This window comes from Larus michahellis, chromosome 9, assembly GCF_964199755.1.
Source record: "Larus michahellis chromosome 9, bLarMic1.1, whole genome shotgun sequence".
Classification (NCBI taxonomy): domain Eukaryota; kingdom Metazoa; phylum Chordata; class Aves; order Charadriiformes; family Laridae; genus Larus; species Larus michahellis.
In genome coordinates, this window is record NC_133904.1 from 10,157,560 (window position 1) to 10,177,596 (window position 20,037).

Here is a 20,037-nt window from a genome sequence, read left to right on the forward strand (position 1 = left end):
TCTTTTAAATAACCTAAAACTTAAAGTATGTGGTGTCTGATTGAAGGAATGGTGTTAGGACGCACAGAATTATCTGCCAAGAATTCAGAAACATCAGCCACAATATTTCTGCAAATCAGTGCCAGGTCAGAGGATTATAATTATCATTTTACTATGATTATTCTTCTCATGCCACATTACACTGGTCATTTCTCCTACAGTTGTAGTCAGGGCAGCCACTTCTACTTTGCTATCTTGTAAATCCACAAGATTCTCTTTTCAGACATTGTGAGGTATTTACATAGTCCTGTACTAAATCGGAACACTTGAACTAGTATTCTGAAGCCGTTACACAGAACTGGGCAGGCACTGGATGGCCCATATGGAACTGGGTAGATGTATTACACGTATCGGCACTGGAGTTAATTATGTCTGCAACAGCAGTCGTAACTCTGGATTCCTCAGCCTTTGCCAAGTTACATCTAGAACATGGAAAACCTTGTATGACTCTATTTATTTAAGAGGAGTATGATCCACATACCTCACCCTTAAAAACAAGGAGGAAAGGATTGAGTACATCAATCTTTCACTTTTAACAATGACACCGCACTTGAGAAGGCAACAGATACCAAATAAAGCAATTCCTTGCACCCTTGTCCCAAATCTGAGTCATAGCCCTAGGGACCTCAAGGCCTCTGAATAGTATTTCCTTTGCCTGTTGTCTTTAGCTTATTAGCACACCCATCTGACTGAAGGAGACTGCTACTGACTATGTACCACCTTCAACAGTAAGACAGGGTGGGTCCTGGGGGGAAGGATGTGTGAAGTGCCACAGAACAGAAACTATGCAGGAAAAACTTTAAGCAATATTGTTCCCCAGGGTTTAGACACACTGAACCACATACCAGTGCTTGATAAAGTGGTGCACCTGCTGAAAAGAAGGGACAACCAACTGGGCAAAATTTGTGGAAAAGCAGAAAAAAATCCTGCCTTCCAGGAAAAGCTGCTTTCTGTTGAATTGGTGTTCAGATCCTTCAACATACCCCTGGCAAGTTCTATTTACATAAAGTGGCACGTTTTGTGTTTTGGCCAGGCACGTACTGATACTACAAGTTTTGTTTCCACTCTTTCCTATTCCTACGTGTCACACTCCCACAATTCTCGACAGCAGGGTTTGGCTGTCACATTTCGCAAGATTTCACGGACAGTGGAAACTAGATGCTTATTATAAAATACTTAAGTCCAGCGCTTCTGGATCATGTTGGAATTACCAAGAATACTCATATTGGCTCCACAGCAGGCTTCTGCGATGCTGCCCAAAACCCATCTGACTTACTGCAAATGTGGTCTGTGTTTGTTATGAACATGTAACATGAACATATCTGGAATTTCCAAGCTGCACAGTGTCTCTGTCTAATCTATGAACATCCACAAATCCTGGACAAATGTAGAAAAGGCTCAAATTCCTCCAGCAAACAAATTTCCAGATGGAAAAAGAAGACAAACACGGGGAAGTCAGACCTTAATTCAGAGATTCCTTGCAATTCCAGTGCTCTCTCTTGTCAAGAAGGATGTGGGCACACATTCTCCCCTTTTTTCATGCCTGCCTTCTGATCCTTCCATACAGAAGTCAGTGTTTCAAAGGTATGACGTGACACACACAGAAATGCCATTGAGTTGAAGAAAAGACTTTGCCTCATTAGCTTGGCACCTATTTAAACAGGATGTTTACTCTAAATAGGGCAAAAAAAGAAGCACACATACCAACCCAAAGCATTCCCCTCCATACTCCACACTACCTTTTGCTTTCCCTTTAACAGCAGAGTATTTTCCAGGTATCTGAATTAACCCTTCTATTTTCCTCCTCAATAAAAAAACCAAAAACCAAATAAAGAGCTGTATCTCATTGTGCAGTTTCACAAGAATCTGCGCAAAGCCAAACAAAGGGGAAAGATTCAGTTTCTATTTTCCCTTATGCCATTCCTCCCGTCTCTGCTGTGGTCCCACCCCTGCCCCTTGCACTGACCATGACACTAATCAAATATTTGCATGAAACAATTCAGCTTATTCACTCAAGTAAATCCTGCCCTTTTCATGCTGGGTGAACAGGTTGAAGCGGCTGACAGAGGAGTCTGTCGAGGGCTAGACAGACGCAGAGTAAGTGCTGGGTGCGGTTAGCTGGGAGCAAAGGAACGAGATTACCCTTTCAGCAGTGGTAAACTACTAGATCAGCTCACCTTGCCTCATAGAACTGCAAGCTTAGAAGTTTACCTCTAAACTCTTGCAGCCATGTAGGTAATCCACTTAACCCAGCGTCTTTACAGGGACTCTGGGGAAAGAATGTGCTTAGCCAACAGGATAGGACTGCTGTATGGACCCAGAAAACTTACCAGCAATTCAGAACTCCCTTCTCTGCCACTGAAGGAGAACACCATCTTGATAGCACCTCTTGTCCAGATCTTGAGACATGGCAGCATTTACATTCCAGACGTCGGGGGGAATGCTCCTTTGGTAGATACCTAAAAGGAGAAGAAGGAGAAAGAGGGAATTAAATGAGAAACTGAGTGCATCTACTTCTCTCTTCTTGCTTTCTCTTTTTGTTCATCTTTAATTCACATTTCAGCATTGTAAGTGGTAACAATGAAGCAAATTTACTTTAAATAAATTGTGAAAGAATTACTTGAGGGTTTCACTTCTCAATAGCAAGAACAAAACAAAAAATAGCCCTATTTAGTAAAATGGGGCCAGTTTAGAGTAATACATCGCTGAACAGCTATTCTCTGGTTCTCCCACTCCATTCAGCTCTCTCTCCCCGAAATAGGCAATAACTAAAATACACAGAGATGCTCACAGAGAAACTATTGTGATTTCATGATATTGGGAAGTGAATAATAGCTGAAATCATAATTAAAAAACGGGAAATAGATGTTCTCCGGACTTCTGGGAGAATCAGTGCACTCCCAAGAACACCATAGCGCACAATCTCCACACTGTACTGGTTCTGTTGGTCGCTTTCATGTTTGTCTCACTCTATGCCATACACTAGGCATACAACCCAGCGTTGCAGAAGAACTGATGTCCAGACAAACGCGCCTTTTAAAAGTATTAAAGAGCACAGCTTCACAGAAAACAGAGTAATTTCTTTTGCATGCTGACAGAATCTCACTTGATGCTGTCTGAGGTCTTTGGGTTTTTTTAACACAGACTCACACCTCAGGAAATCCTTTCAGATGTCAGAAATTCATCTATTTTAGTTAAATTGAAAGCAAAGCTGTCTCACAGAACTTTACTGAAATCAAAATTTATGGAAATAGAAGATTATCTTTCAGCTGAATTTAGGGGGAAATTCTGCTTTTGGCCATAGCCATGTAATATATTAGTACAAAGTAAGATTTAGAATATTATGAAATATTGGAGCAAGTCTGAATGTTTCTAATATAACTTTCGCTACTTGTAGTTTATGCAGAGTAACAGCAGTTATAGGCCTGTACACATTGCTACCTGCCTTATTCCTAAAGTTTATAATTTCTAAAATTATATTCCATAATTAAACAAAACAATACTATAATATAAGAGCATTAGTTTTAATGAAAACCAGTTATGCATTAGTCTTCAGCTTAATTTGCTCTTCACAGACCCCATAAATAGAGGGATTAACTATTGCAAATCCTCCTGGTACTTTACATTTAATCACAAGCAATTTATGATAATTTATTCCACATGTCTGATACCACTGAAAAAATTTGCAAATAAAGCTTTCTGATGCCTCCAGGAAGTGAGCTGTTCATTCTGTTCTAATATTAGCATGTACATTAACCTGTAACGTTCATTCCATACCCCCAAACGTTGTGAGACATCATTTTATGCACGTACAAAACAAATGAGTCTCTGATAGCGATTGGGCTGAGGATATCTGTCACGTGAGTACTGAAGGACTATCAAGAACTGAAAAAGAAACTTTGCTGATGTTTCATTCCATTAGTAGAGGAGTATCACAATCAGTTTGCTTCTTTTTTTATAATTGAAGGAGGTCTCAAAGTGAGAAAGTACTTTTAATTATGGCATAAATTTTCGCTTCTTGATATTGCACACGCCCATAGTGCTGGGGATTTTGGTTTCCCCCCCCCCCTTTTTTTTTAATCAGCTAGATTTTTGAAAAGCAAAGCTTTCATTTTAAACCCAGATGCTGTAACAGAGGGGTTGTCTTCTGGGGTACTCTCACCAATGACTGGCCGACATACCCCTTGTATGGCAATCAGGGGTTCGCAGCTCCTGCTGAATTTGGCGGCAGTGAGATACTATGGACTCACTGATTAGCTCTATCTTGACTCTGGATGAGGCCAGGGCACCTGGCTCTCCCTCAATTTACAGTTCAGAATTAACCAGGAAACCTACTATTGGCACACTCAACTTCTAATTTGGGAAAAGAAAATACCGTCTGGCAGGCTTGCCAGGCTGCTGACCCTGGAACAACGCAAATCATACTGCTCTGTGCTGCATCCTGAGCTAATCAGCCTTTCCTTAGGCTTGCACAAATCCTTTGAAACTGGTCTGTGTGAAGAGGAAACTGCGTAACAGATCCATTGCGTCTTCTCATCATTCTATATCCAGCTTTAGGCGTATAAATGGGACATTCTGATGTGATTTTTTTTCTAAGATTTTTTTTGCTTCCATGTGAAAGCATAACATGGAAGCGGGCACAGCATTTTTGGGAGCTTTCAGGTTCCATTAGGCAAACTAGCACTCACTAGAAAATGAAAATGCCTGTCTAGCAGCTGCCTCGATGGCCTCCAGTTCTTATCAGCAGACAAAATACAGTCAAGTGAGTATTTAGACTGCAGAGAGAGGCCAGGTTGGCATTTATATTTAGATATTAATTAAGCTGATAAATTAATGGGTATTTTCAAGCTTGGCTTTTTTTTCCTCCTTCTAGAAGCACTTGTTCTCTATCTTCCTAACCATAGCTCTTCCCTGAAGGCTGCAAACCTAATTATGAGAGGACTAAAAGAATTGATTAATTTCCCAGTAGCACCACGTCTTCAGTCACCGTTTGTATGTCATTAAGTAATGGTTAGGTTTCTTAGCTTGCTATCTTTTTAAACCCGTATTCTGGCCTGCAGAGACCAGCAGTACCAAGCACCAATAGGTGTTCCAGGCACTAAAAAGTTCTATTGACCTTGATATTCCGATTACTAATTCACTTCCAGTACTTGTTGGAAGCATTATTTTTCAGAAGATATAACATCTTGCTATGTGAGGTGGTAGGATCCAAGCTGGCAAAACTCAGAGAAATCCTGAATTATTAAATGTCTTGAATCGTTAATAAATAAATCAGTTTCTTCTTGAAACTAAGTTAAAACTACAAAACAGGTTTAAAAGGATAGAAGTACTTGTGCCACTGGGTAACAAAACATGAATTCTGAAAAATTAAAAAAATAAGTTCAATTTTCTTTTCTACAAAGATGGCAAAGAGAAAAACACAGATAGTCCTGGAGGCCTTGGTTTCTTCACAGTAATTCTCATTAACATAAATTTATAACAATATGTATGTGAAAACTGAATGATTAAAAAAGATCTCCCAAGCAAAACTCAGTCACACAGAGTTTTCAGACCTTTGGCTGACCCATGCATGGCTCAGGTGTGATTCTGGGCAATCTGCTGATTTACCCGTTCCAGGGCTTTCATTTCAGACATTCGGGGTTTTTTTTTGTGTTGCTGTCATCTGTCACCCAGAGGGGTTTGGCCAGTTCAGTTATTTCTGCAGTAGCCAACGAGAAAAGGCAGAATGTTAATAACAATATAGCACTGCCAGGAAATAGTCATAATGGTGAATTCGAGGCTATACTAGAAAAGAACTGTAAGCAGATTTCAGATGAGTAGTTTTAATGAAAATAGATTGCATATCCTAAGTATTTCAATTAGTACCCAGAGAAAGAGGGAATTAAGATTTAACAATTAGAACTTTTGCTCATGCCACTGCTGCTGTTTTGACACAAACAGATTACACATCCAGATTAATTTGGGGAATAAGATTTAAAATAATTATTAAATTTCTTTAGAAGTAAGAAAGAACGCTAGCCCCTTGAGACCCGGTTGGTATGGCACCTCTGTAGGATTCATTTGGCTTTGAAAACCGGAAGCATTGTTACACATCTGATCAGGGAATATTAGAGTTTAATAGATCTGAATGCAGTGGGTAGAAATAGAAGTTTCTGTAGCCCCTGCAATCAGATTAGGTAGCATTTTATTTAAGTTTTAAAAATAAAATTCTTGCTATTTTTGTCACCAAGGAAAGTTCGCAGACATGTAAATCACTAAAACTGAACCACATGTTTCAGTAGAATTCATGCCATGTTTACAAGCAAATATAAAATAAGGAAATCCTTCCCAGATACAAAAGCTCTTACTGCCTATTGTTTTTCCCAGATTTAAGCATCATTTCCTGTTATATACCAGAGTTTTTAATGTTAATCCACTACTGATGTGTCGATTTTATGGGCATTTTCAAGAGTTCAAATGATAGCATATTGATCATTTTACTGATTCTTAGCTCTCAAGCAGCTCCTGTTTTCTCTGAAATCCAAAATATCAAACTGAAATTACATAAGCACACACACCATTCTGTCTTATGAATGATGAGCTTTGAACACATTTCAGGAAAAAGTGTGTGCTATTCTAAACAGCTTTAAAAATAGCTTCTGTGCAGACAGATTGATTTCTGCCTAGTGGTATTTTGTTCTCTTCTGTCTGGTTAAATGAATCACCTTTACATCATAAAATGTGAGGGAAAATGGAATGATAAGTAGGAGAATGAGTGATTTGTGTGGGAATCTCGAGGATGACACAGCTCCATTGTGTCTTTGCAGCGTTTATGTTTCCAGCTGTAAAATTACAAAACACTTAAATCCAGGATTTTACGGCAGGTTTGGTATGCCCTTTCCTGAATCTATGGTTGGGTGGGACACTCAGAAATCTTTCTACTGAAGACTTCCTGTTAAAGAGCAAATGCATGGCCATCACAGTTTGCAGAAACAGCTGTAGCTGTTGCTTTTCTACCAGAAAGCACTAAAGCAGAGGTTTGGAGTAATTCTCAGAATAAAAGATAAAACCAGAATTGAATAACCGCCAGTTTGTCAACATATGTTATGTCTACATTAGCAAGTAATTTGGGCACAACTGGAATGGATCAGTACACCAAAACAATTTGTTCTCGGGCCTTTATGCTTACACAATCTACTTTTCTAGGGTTTCACTTTGGACTAGATTTAGTCTGGTCCCCAGATTAAATGTCTCCCACACGTATGGTTTTACATCAGCCAAAATCATTGGTACAGTCATTGGTACAGACTGCAATGTCCTCATCAGGGTTTGGAGCAAATGAGGTGCAAACCTAGAGTGAAGTTTTTTGATTCATTTTCTCCAAAAGCAGTCTAGCTCATGTGCCAAAACTATTCTGCAAACTGATCCAGTACACTGGGATTTGCCTCAAAACAATGCTATATCTTCAAACTAGAATGCTAACGTAGATAACTCTCTTCTTAGACCCCTTTGTTCTCACACACTGTATCATGACCTAATGGCAGTTTCCAGACATTTGATTTCCATTCAGAAACCCCTGTCAGTTCATCTCTTATCACATCCTCTCCCACAAGGCACTCTCACAGCTGGCACCTCCATCTTCTCCAGTAACCTTCTTCCTGGGCAGTAGAAACCCCCAGGAATGCACTTCCTTGATTGACAGGTCTCTAATTATAACTTGGCTAGACCTTGCCATCCCTTGCAAGAGGCTCCCTTCAAGGGTTCCAGGTCAAAGGATGACCACTTGCTTGTACTTTTTCAACCTAAACTATAATTTATTTTTTTTAAATATAAAAAAGTAAATTGCTGTGCAGCTTTATCAAACCTGTGCCCTTATAACATGATGTAAGATGAAAGGTAAACAGTAATTTTTAAAATTGGTTTATTCAGAACTGTCTGTGCTTTCACCTTTCCAAATGAATTAGCAGCTGCTTTAAGTTCACGGCTGTATAATATTAGAAGCCAAGTCCTCTTTTAACACAAGCAGAAAAGGCAACAAAGTTTCTTCCACATTGTTCCACAAAACTCCAGTCCTGACCCGATGGGATTGTACCTCCCAATCCATTCTCTCCCTCTTCACCGAGATTATCATCAGGAACGCAGGAACTGACAGTGTTTGTTGCCACGGTTCCTCTCCACGAAGTGAACCGTTCACAGCATCTCATTTTACAAAACCCACAAATTAACATGATCTCGGCCTGAATTCCGTCTTTGGACTGGACCCAAATCTGAACTAATGACCATGCAAAGACTACCAAACAATCACAAGGAGCTGTGACAATGGCACGTGGAATTGATGTTTGAAGCATGTAGTCTGCTGTCCATCCTATAAATCACTTTGGTTTTAGATATGGCCTCACAGTACAACTTGCTGGCACAGCTATCACGCTTACACCTGAGTCAACTGGATTGTGTGCAATTACAAACACTAGCAGGATAACAGGCCTACTGTCTAGCTCATAAATTAGTCGGTCTACAGCAACTTTATTCCAAAAGCTGGAATTAAAATACAGATGGTGCATGTAGGACAGGAACTGGTTGATAGAGACACAACGAATGGATGAATTATGCATCATTCCCCTACATGAAAAAAGCAATGGACAAAATATCTACAGGAACATACCTGAAGGATTTAACAGAAGATATTGCTTGCACTCAGGTTATTTTATTATCACTAAAAGCAGCTGAGAAGGCTCAAAAATCCTAGAGTAAAATGATCTGCAAAAGGAGAGGCCTGTTAGTGAATTACTCCAGGGAAAGCTCAGTGGTTTACAGAAGTTTTACTAAAATTTAACAAGATCATGGGTTTTAAAACTCTTATTTTGTTCAGTGCTCATGCTTATCAAAGGGTCACTGATGCCAGCATTTTCAAACTGACTTAAAAAACAATGACGTGAAATTATTTCTATTCCCTTGCTCTGCAACTTTGAGAATGTATGATTTTGACATTACAAGTGAAAATTTAAATAGAAAAACAGAAAGGCATAATACAATTCAGAGTCTGCAAGTCTTCTGGTTTTGTTCTTTCTTTTCTGAACACTCAGGTCTAACTCAGGTCTCAAAAAAGAACACCTTAAGAAGGAAATCTTTTTCCACAACAAGAAAAGGCTGAAGATGCTGTACTCAGGAGTACAAGAAACCAAACTCTGCATAAAAATTGACTTATTGCAACAGTAATACATGAATTCGGTGTCAGCAGATATAAAGAGATAAATGAATGAACTGAAAAGTACACATGGAAAATGCATGAAGTAGCTCAGTTCTGCTTTTTGGAGGCTTGAAACAAATGTTTATTTCACAAATTTGCAAGTCTAAAAGCTTTAAAGATATTTATGCTCACTTCTTACTTGGCTAGTATACCTTCACTGCTTGTAAGCTCACTGAATACAGCCTAAGACTCTATGTGCTTTCAGAAAATAAAATATCGCATTTAAAGCAGTACACACAGTAAAGAAAACATGTTGATTACCCATAGCCCCAATTTCTAAGAATCATTGAATGCAATGAACGAGTTATCACTTTTGAGGGAGAAAAAAATGAAGGGATGCAGGATTAATATTTTTATATTCTAAAGGTGGTGTTACCACATCAGACTGATTTGAGATATGAAAGAAAAACTTCCACATACCTCAGACCTTTTTCATTACCCACCTTGCCAACCTCAACGAAGCCAAAGCTGGTGCAAACTGAAAGGAGACTGTGCAACTGCATATGCTTCACTAGCTTACCGAGGGTCTAAAAGACAGAGTAAAAATATTCACAGGCAGAGAAGCTTTATCTACAGTGGACCTCCTACCAGGAACTGCCCTGGCATTAACAATGATGGGAAACGTTTGCCCATAATGATCGCCGAACAAAACTACCAGTTATCCATTGAAGACAATGGCACATTGAGTATCTGCATTGCTAGCTACTCAACAGAACTTGCTTCGCACTTGATCATACAACAAAGAATTAAAATCACTGCAGATGGATGCTTCTTCTTTTTTTTGTGTAGAATTTATTATATGTTCTGTTCTCTTTGTCACAATATTGAAGGAGGAGGAATTGTTAATATAATTTAACCAGTGTCCTCAGTAAAAATGAGTCTAATTAGGGTGAAATGGTATTTTATTCACTGAGAAACAGGCATCCATCCTAAATTCCTTTCAGTGACTAAGGCATGATGACACATTTGGCATTAATTACATAGTGGTGCTATAACCCTTATTTGCAGGACTGGCTGCCACTAAAAAAATATTTTCCTACTCGTACCTTCAGCAAATCTCTAGACGTAATCAGTGTAACCTGCAGCACAAATACATTTCCAAGAACCAGAGCGCTTTGGAATATCTGCTGTTACAAAAAAGCACCGAGGCATTATTTGCTCTTGACCACATTGAGAAAAATCATTCTGTCTCACTGCCTCCTCTTCCTTCCTGAAATCCTTGCTTTGCTCTCCAGTGTATCCACAAGGCTGCTGGAATTATCATTTGCTTTGCCTGACATTCATCATATTTCATCTTCTCTTTGAATCTCATTTACAGGTTTCAACTTCCCTTTCCAAACTTCCTGTCTTTACCCTTCATGTCCATACAACATCTCTGTCACTGCCTCCAGTGCCTGCTTTGTCTCTAGACCTTTGTGCTGTCTAGACACAGCTGGGGTAAAAAATGCGCCTCAGTACTTTTTTCAGAAAATATACAAATTATTACTCAGGATACTACCATGTCAAAGCCTAGTTATTCGGACAACACAGGAATATATGAGAATAACGTGTTGCTGAAAAAAATGGTAAGACCACTGCAAAACTCCATCTGCTACCAGCAAGCTTATTCTAGTGACAAGCATGAATACGGATAACAGTCTGGACAACAAAAGTTACTATAAGGATGATGACTTTTAATTCCAGTGCTTTGAATTGCTTTTTTTTTTCCTTTTTGCAATAATGACTGGTATAAGCATATAAGCAATGTTACCCTAGCTATAACACAACAATCTGGACAACTCCGAGTACCACTTAGCCATCCTGTATTGAAATGCCTATCTTAAATCGTTAAGCGATTATGAACTATGCTGGAAGAAAACTGCCCTTAAAATCTCTTTTCTCAGAAATTGACTTCCGTTTCCAAGCCTGCAAGTAATCCTAACAATGAAAATGGTAATATAGAAGAAGTTAATTTATTATACCTGACCAAAAATTGCAAAATTTATCAGCCTGTCCCAACAATCATTGTAATAATTGCTAATAAAATCAGCAAAGTCCATGTTTTCACTTGCCTACTGGGGATAATATGTATTATCCAGTGTACCAAATATCCTGGTTTTGTCTCAGATGTGAGGAAGGCTGAAGCTCGTGCTGGAAGTTTTTTCCAGCTATAAGTTCTGACCTAATAAGTAAAGATGACAATCCAGAGTTGGTCCCCTATGCTGCCTGACCTCAGTTTGAAAACATCAAAATGGCTGAATGCTAAGAGAACACTCAGTGGAGTTTGGTAGCTTGGTCTGTGGTCCCCAAACTCCTGGAGTTTTCAATATGCATCACATTTCCTCCCTATTTTCCAACTTGTAATTTTTGGGTTATAAAAACTATTTCCCCACAAGATTACACATCTCACTGGTATGTTATTGTTAGAGGAAGACACAATAAAGGAGGACATGTTATGAAAAACATAGGGGAAAAGCTTGGAAACGCAAGGGGAAAAAGAACACTGAGCACAGAACTAAAGTGAAGTATTTATTAGTGAGAAAGGAAAACTGAGGGAATGATTAAAATATTATTTACATATTTATATTTCCACAGACAATTGAAAATTTGTTTATAACTGCACATAACAGAGTGATGCAAGGCATTGCTGGAGAGTTATAATTGACTGCTTTTATCACTTAACACACTGAGAAGGGAGAGAATCTCTATTAGCTGGAGAGCCTTCAAACCCTATTGGGCCACTATTGTATTCTTGAGCACAGACGTTGAAAGTTCATGATCAATATATATAAGGGTAGCTGCTCACATTACCTTAATTTCTCTACCTGTAAAGCACAGACACCCTATTTCAATTTCTCTACCTGTACAGAACAAATAGCTGCTTTCCTGAACTGCTGAAGTTCCTCTCGCTAATCTTGAGCGTGCTTTGAAGTAAACACAGCTACGCAATATAAGCAGATTATTATTAGATTTATCAGTCATTAAAGTGAGAAGGATATTATAGAGTAGTTAAATATCTTCTGTACTAGTTCTTGAAGAAGAATCTTGTTTAATTTTGGCACATTTGATAGCCTTTGCTAGGATTACCAGTTCACCATCTGGATTTAGGCTAACAAAGGAATAAATTAAATGAGTGACTGTGTCCATGCCAGGATATGCGAAACCATGAGAACAGTGAACCTTAGTAGTAAGTTAATCGTGCTAAATTGGCATGCAAATATAAACATTTTACAGGAGCAGAAACTGTTAAAGCAACGAAGCTGTCCCCCAGCTTTCCAAGTTTAACTAGAATCGTGCAGGATTCCTAACAACACAAAATACGACATGCAAAAAAAATTAAGAAGTAACAGATGCTGCCAGGCTTCCAGAATATTTTCCTGCTGATGGGAACAGAATCATCCCTCATGATGTTACAGACTGAAGCTCATCACTTTGACGAGCTGCTGTTAGAATTTTACAAGGGCCAGGGCTATTCCTAACAACTTCTTTTGCAGGTCTTAGTTTTGCATTTCTTAGGTAAACACAGAAAGAAGAATCAGACACATTCTATGTTGCCACTATTTCTTCTTTCAGATACATGCTATTCAGTTTGTTTGCTTTCTCCTTTTTTTTTTCTTGGCAAGACTTCACAAACATTTTTGGGTAAGAAAAACAGATTTGAAATTCATTTTAAGTCAGTGCAGACTGTATATTAGAAAGACTTTTACTGAAAGTAGGAAGGTATCTAATCTTGTTATGAAAAAAACTAGCCAAACTTCACCCAACCATGGGATGTACCTGCAACTTGTGAAAGGCCACTCCTAATTTCCACAACTCATCGTCTCTTTTAGTCACTTTCATGCTTCATAATATGTAAGATGCAGCCAGCAGAAGACACTTGCTACTGAAATAATGTTATAAATACGCTCTCAAATGGGATATATTTATAAAATATATGTGAGAAACCACAGGATTTTCAATATACCTTTCAGAGCAGATAAAGCAGTGCCCTTCAATTTTATTGTGGTCTACATTTTAGACAGGGTATAACAAATGAGCACAAGAGGAGAGGAAAAGAGAGCAGTCATTACAAAAAATAATGGGTAAAATAACGAGAATATGTATGATACTCAGTGAGTACCTGAGGGAATTCACATCAGCAAAAATACCTGTAACGGAAGACTCTCGTCGGAAGTGCCTATGAACTTTCAAAGGACTAAGCAGCGTTGACAGATTCTATAAAATAGGTGATTAGGAAACAGAAACTAAATGAATGAAGAAAACAACTTGAGAGGTAGCAAAAGTAAATAAAATGGAATTTAAGAGGAGCAGAACAATGGAAGAAAAGAGAAGGGGGTGTGGGGGGGAAATGTTTATTCTAAAGCTTCCTTCTCTGTTATGATAACACTATTGCATCCCTTATCAACTAGAACCACATGGTCAGATTTGATTTTTTCTTCATGCCCTCCATCTGAAAGAATCAGAAGAATGCCACTTATTTCTCCATCCAGCCACTAAGAGGCAAACTTTTCTCTCTCCTTACTGACACTGTTCAGATCCAGCTGGTGTCCCAAGGTTAATTCACCTTTCTCCTCTCTGAATTTATTCTGTTTCCCAAAGGCATATCATATGCAAGTGGCCTAGACTGCCACAGGAAACTTCTTTGCTAACCTAACTAGTCCTTTGATGTTTCTTATTTTGCACATTCACTAATATTTTGATTTAAAAGTTTGCATCATTGCCTTAATTGCATATTTGTACTCTTAAGTCTTGGAATTTGCATTCCTGCACGACCACCTCTATTCAGAAATTTTTTATCTCAAAGTTGACTCTACTGAATCATTTACATATCCTGTTACATCATGGGAAATCATGCCAGTCTTCTGTAAGACACCATTGCTGCTTTAAGTTTTGCCAAAGGCTGCTGCCAGGATCAACAGAGATTAAAAAGTGCTTTTTGGATTTCGTGATTGTTCTCTGTAGAGAACTCCATCCCCACATGACTTCTGTAAGAGACAGAACAGTTTTTCATGTCAAAAGACTACGTAAAATGGAGCTAAATGCAAATGTATTCCCTCTTTGATTATCATCTTATGCAAATATGTCCATTTACTTCAGTGGTGTGTCTTGCAACAAGACAAAAAATCTATCAGCTTTTCCTCTTATTAAATACAGCGCATTAGTTTTTATATCACTAATTTTTTTCTTTCATTTCTTGTTTCCTACAGCTAATACTGGTTAAGGCTGTTCAAAGACTATCGGTGTTTCACTTTCCATGTGAAAGCACTAGTTAAAAAACCTAAATAGCCTTGAAACTTCTGCATTTATTTGATATTACTTACTCCTCAGTAATTCCTACAAAGATTAAACAAAGTTTCTTAGGGACCATGTAAAATATGAATAGATTGTATGGATTAGGATGACTCTGTGCATTCTTTTGTATATTTACTTCCTCCCTCATAGACAGATTCCCAAAAGTTTAAATAATGGCAATGGATGTGGCCTGGTGATCTTCATAATATATCTTTACCTTTTAATCAGCTCTGCATGTATTATTGAAAATAGCTTTCTGCTATTGGAGACATCGTTGAAAGAGGCGGGAAAGCTGCGCTTTCATTTTCTCAACGAACATAAATAACACATTTTAAACACCTTTTATTCTGAAGTGAACCCTAATCCGAAGTTCCCCATATAATGAGACAGAAATGCATTTCAGTGGGGCTTTCGGGGCTCCCTTTACTCAGAAGGAAGTAAAGACACCCCCTTGTGGGAGCTGCCCAGGCTTCTATTTCTATGTGCGCAATACAGACACCAATAGAGCAGCGCTCTCACCCCAGAGCAAAAAGTACTCTTCCCGCAGACAGATATTCTGCCTCCTTCCTGAAGAGCCCCAATGCTTGCTTTTACACTAATCCCCCCCATTTTTATTTTTTTTTCCAGGGGGATTCAGGCAAAACTTGGAGAAAAATGGCCAATTCTGTATCATTCCATTCCACTGAAAAGAGCAAACAGCAGGACGCTTACCAATACTTAAAAGTTATTTCAGCAAGAAAGTTATTTCTCCCAAGAACAGGTATTCAAAGAATGAATGGTCTAGCTTACCACTTTGGACTAGCAAATACACTGTACCTTTACAATGGTCATTTTAATAATTTTGTTATTTATTACATTATTTGTGCTCTGTCTGTTCCTTGAGTCCTCAGCATTATATTGAAATAGCATTTCTCTCCCGCAGCTCAAAGAAAAGCTACCAACTACGAAGTGCTAATTTACTAACCAACAGCGACACAGAAATACTAAAATGTTCAGAGTCTCAAATTAGAACAGTTGCCAGGGTCTTCAGACGTATAAAATATTTTCTGTAGGCCGTGATGTCTGACATAAATACACTGCCAGAGTAAGGTCATCCAAATCAAAACCATAAATAGTGGAATGGTGGCAGAAAATGTTAAAAACAGTTACAATACACATGTTCTTTTCCCCTTAGGACAAAAGATTCTCATCATGTTCCTTTTTGTTATGCCAGAAATATTTAACTGATTCATGTTTTGTGGTATAAATACTTAAGTCAGTTTCTGTTCCTGCTTCTTAACAGTTCATTTTATGTAACATACAGATTCATTTGAACCAAAGTAAAGTATTCTGACATTTCTTTATGTCTAAACCTTGACTATCACAAATAAACTTCTGATGTGGGAACAGTGGGATACAGCTTCTAATAAGCAAATTTAGCAAAGGTTTGAAGATGGACTGATATGCATCTCTAGCGGTATTTGTAAACGTGATACTTTGCTTCAAGAGACTGAAGCAGATATTTCCACTATGTAAAACTAAGGGAACAGACTGTTTTCTATCTTGACACTATCATCACAGGGAGAAGTAAAACCCAAAAGGAGAGAAGCGACACAACCGGGCCATGATTGATGCACACAGGCAATTCACAATAGAAGATAAGGATCACGCTGCAGGGAAGGCTAAACAGGGAAGCAAAGGCAACCTTAAGCACTATCTATAGTTAGCCCTGAAGTGGGAAGAAAGAGAATGAGCGGGGTTCACAAGAGGTCATGCAAAAACGTTGCTTTTCAGTTTCAGGAGCAGTAGGTTCACATTGGCAGGACTGCACGTTTGAGCAACCCCCATAGTCAAAGTCAGCTAAAGTCACGGAGTTTAGGGATTTTATTTGCCCTTACAGACAATCACGCTTTTTATATGCAAAAATTGCTAACAAAAAGCAAATTTCAAAATCTCAAGCATGAGTATTCATGGAAACCAAAGTTTAAACAGTTCAGTAAACAAGAGAGACAATGACCTGATTTCCACCCTTTATAAATAGGACCACGCCTCACCCACAATGATTTTGTGTCAGTGCCTGTGGGTGATGACAGAACTTTGTAGTTCAGTAAATGCAATGCACTCAATATATTGGAAGTAGGGTGGAACATCTCTTAACAAAAGTCTCTTCAAGTAGGTCTCTGGCAAGTAGTGCTTCAAAGAAGTCAGCTGAGATCATATCGTGTACATTAAATGCTGCACATTAAATATCAACCTTTCACCTCGCCAATGACATGGCCAGTCTCATTGTTCTGGTCATGATACCTCAGATAAATACTCTATAGCTTGAAAAATAAGAATTTTTAAATTGCGTGAAGGTAGACATACATAGTGCACAGTCCTGTGAAGAGACAAACATAAGAAGCAAATATAGCTTTGTTAATAGTGTTTCTGCTTGTGCTAATAAACAGCAGTTCTCAGCTGAGCTATTTATTGCCGATTAAAGTGTTCTAGCTTCTTCAGAGTTAATAAGGATCTCTTTACAAAAGACAATGTTATTCCTTGGAGACATACTTTAGTATTTCTATATTCTTTTTATAAGTTACTGCTTCTGAAATGACCTTTTTCTGAGAGATTGGGAGCTCTAGTGTTTTTTCGAGCCCACCTCCTGAATAAGATTCAGACAGGCAGAGGAGAAAATCTTCAAATAGCTAGCATGGTCAGTCATGATGAAATAGCTCAATTTGAAGAAAAAATATTCTATTATACAGCAATTTCTCAAACGGGCATGCTCTGTACAAGTCTAAATTAGAGACCAGTAGAATGAAAATACCATGGAGATGTGGATAACTCAATCCAAACTTTAATTGGCAAGTGTTTGGTAGTCTTAGACACATTGCAAATTATTCCCTCTCCCTTCCCTCTCTCTCTAGCAGAATCTTTTGGTTATAAAACAACAAATGAGCAATCATGGCCATTTTGGATGTCTTCAACCAGATCTAATATTGGGAAACTTTCCACTTGTGTACATACATCAGCAAACTTACTGCCAATACAACACACAAGCATCCTGCTCCCCTTTCTTGCAAAAAGTAGACTGGGAGGCCTGTTTAATGGATTACTACATTTCAGAAATTACTATACCATGATCAGGTTGATTGCTCCTCAGCAACAAGCATTACAGGAAAACTCCACACTGAAATTCACAGCCAAAATGGGAGACATCAGTACAAGCGTCTGGCAAAACAATAATCTTTAAATCTTATCGCATAAACTACTTAATTCTTTTTGTGCTGTGAACAGATGAGTGTTTGGGGAATAGGTTAGAATAAGAAACTTAAGTTAGATTCTTAACAAGCAGATTAATCATTTTAATAGCCAGAAACCTAATAACAGCAAAGAAAAATGATAGCTATGCTCCGATTCATAGCATGTGTCAGAATAACGCTAGTGTGAAATAATAAAATGAAAGGAGACAAATCATCCTGAAGAACATATATTCTACTCCTATGGAGTATTATTTACTCTGTACTGTTAATCAAATTTGACACATGCATAATTTTCAACAGGAAAAACAAAGGAAAACAGGAAAAAACACAGATACTCTCCCAATGCAGTAAAGGCAGGTATTAAAAATATTCTCATACAATCTGCATATGATTAGACATTGTTTTAGGATTTTTTTTCAGTACGAATAGAATTTCATAAATTGCCACAGAGCAGATACAAGTAAAAATCATGTTTTCCACCATGAAATAAGAAGGTATATGAGTGGAAGAGCTCGCAGAAAACTTAAAGCTCTGTCACTTCTTCTAAATAAAGATGGCATACCTCTTTCTTGGACTTAATTTATGTTCACATCTACTCAGACCCAGCCCTTTTTGCCATATTTGACTAAACAATGATAATTTGTACTACTGATACATACCAATGCATTTATATACTACAGTATTTAAAACATGCTCCATCTCATACATTACTAACAGTCTTAAGGCAATTAAAAGCCTAGCCATCCCAGCCTTTTATGTCAACTAATGGCCTAGACAGCTCTATATGGTATTTCGGATCTTTTCAACCATCTAGTTCACTTTCGTTAAAAAAAGAAATGAGAAAAGAGAAAGGGGAAATAGCTGTAACTATAGAACAGTAGGGGAAGAATCTCTGAAAGGACACAGACTAAAATTGTATTTAACAACGACTTAAAGAAAAAAAAGGATATACTAATGTTTCAAATAAATCACATATATCTTTAAGTCTGGTCAGTTTGTATGCTGGCATAAGTTAACACACAAAACAGACCAATTCTTTCACAAGTACAGCGTTTCTTCACACTGTTTAATAACGCAAACAACTGTTAGGATAAACATAGATTTTTATCTGCTCGAAACGAAACTGATCTGAGTTGAATAGGCCAGTAACCTTTCCTGCAGGAAAGATGTTCAATTTACACGTTTATAGACATCTCTTTTTGTTTATTTTAATGGAATACTATGCAATCAGAAATGAAAACCTTTCAGGTGACACATTTAGCCACAGCATAATCCTACTAAGAAATGCATGGAGATATTTCTGTACACACTTACATTTTGAGTACAAATACCTCTTTCTATGTAATATTTGCATCAGAGTCTGTAAGTAACTAAGCATAGATGGTGCATAAGGCTACAAAAGGATGGACGTTTTCTGTGGATTCTATATATTACCTACATACACGGCAAACCAGAGTGTATGTGTTCTTCTTAATGATATGGCTAAGTGTAATACATAGTTTTATAACAATGATTTATTACTGAATATTGATTTAAAAGTAGCTTCATTCTGAAACAAAAAAAAAAAAATCAGAGATTTGAAACTTTTTAGACATTGCACATTGAGATAAGCAAAAGTAAATTGTTTAACTTCAAATATATTATGCAGTTTTGAACAGAAGCGTGATAAATCCACTTTATCATTTATATACCGGTATGATTAACCAGTCACCCTAATCAAAACCTTAGCTCTGTGAAAAGCATGAATGTACTTTTAAATGCTAAGTAGATATTACTAGCAACAAAGGAAATGATTAAATCTCTTTTCTGAAAACACGTCAGATTTCAAATCACATCTGAGACTTCCAAAATGTGTTTGGCTTTTGATATTCGTCCATGATGAAGAAAGTTTCTTCCCTATTTCAATTAAACAATTTCAGCATTGCTTCTAACATGGCTAGGTGTATAAAAGTGTCACTTACCAGAACTGACCACAAAGTGGTGCTACTTGAACAAAAATGGATTGCACTTAGTCCTTAAAAGATTCGGGATGTGCTGAATAACTTTTTTGTGTAATAACTTTTGGGTTGAAAAAACCCAAAACCAAAACACAAACGAGACAGGTTTCATGTGAATTGTTGCTCAAACAGTCTGATGATAACACATAGCCCAGCTGTTCATACAGAATCCATTTTCTTTTAAGCTTTTTAAGTTGTCCAGCGTTGAAACCTTATAATATTAAGCTTACAAGAAAACCGTGACACTTGAAAAGGGATTAATGTCCTGTGGAAGGAT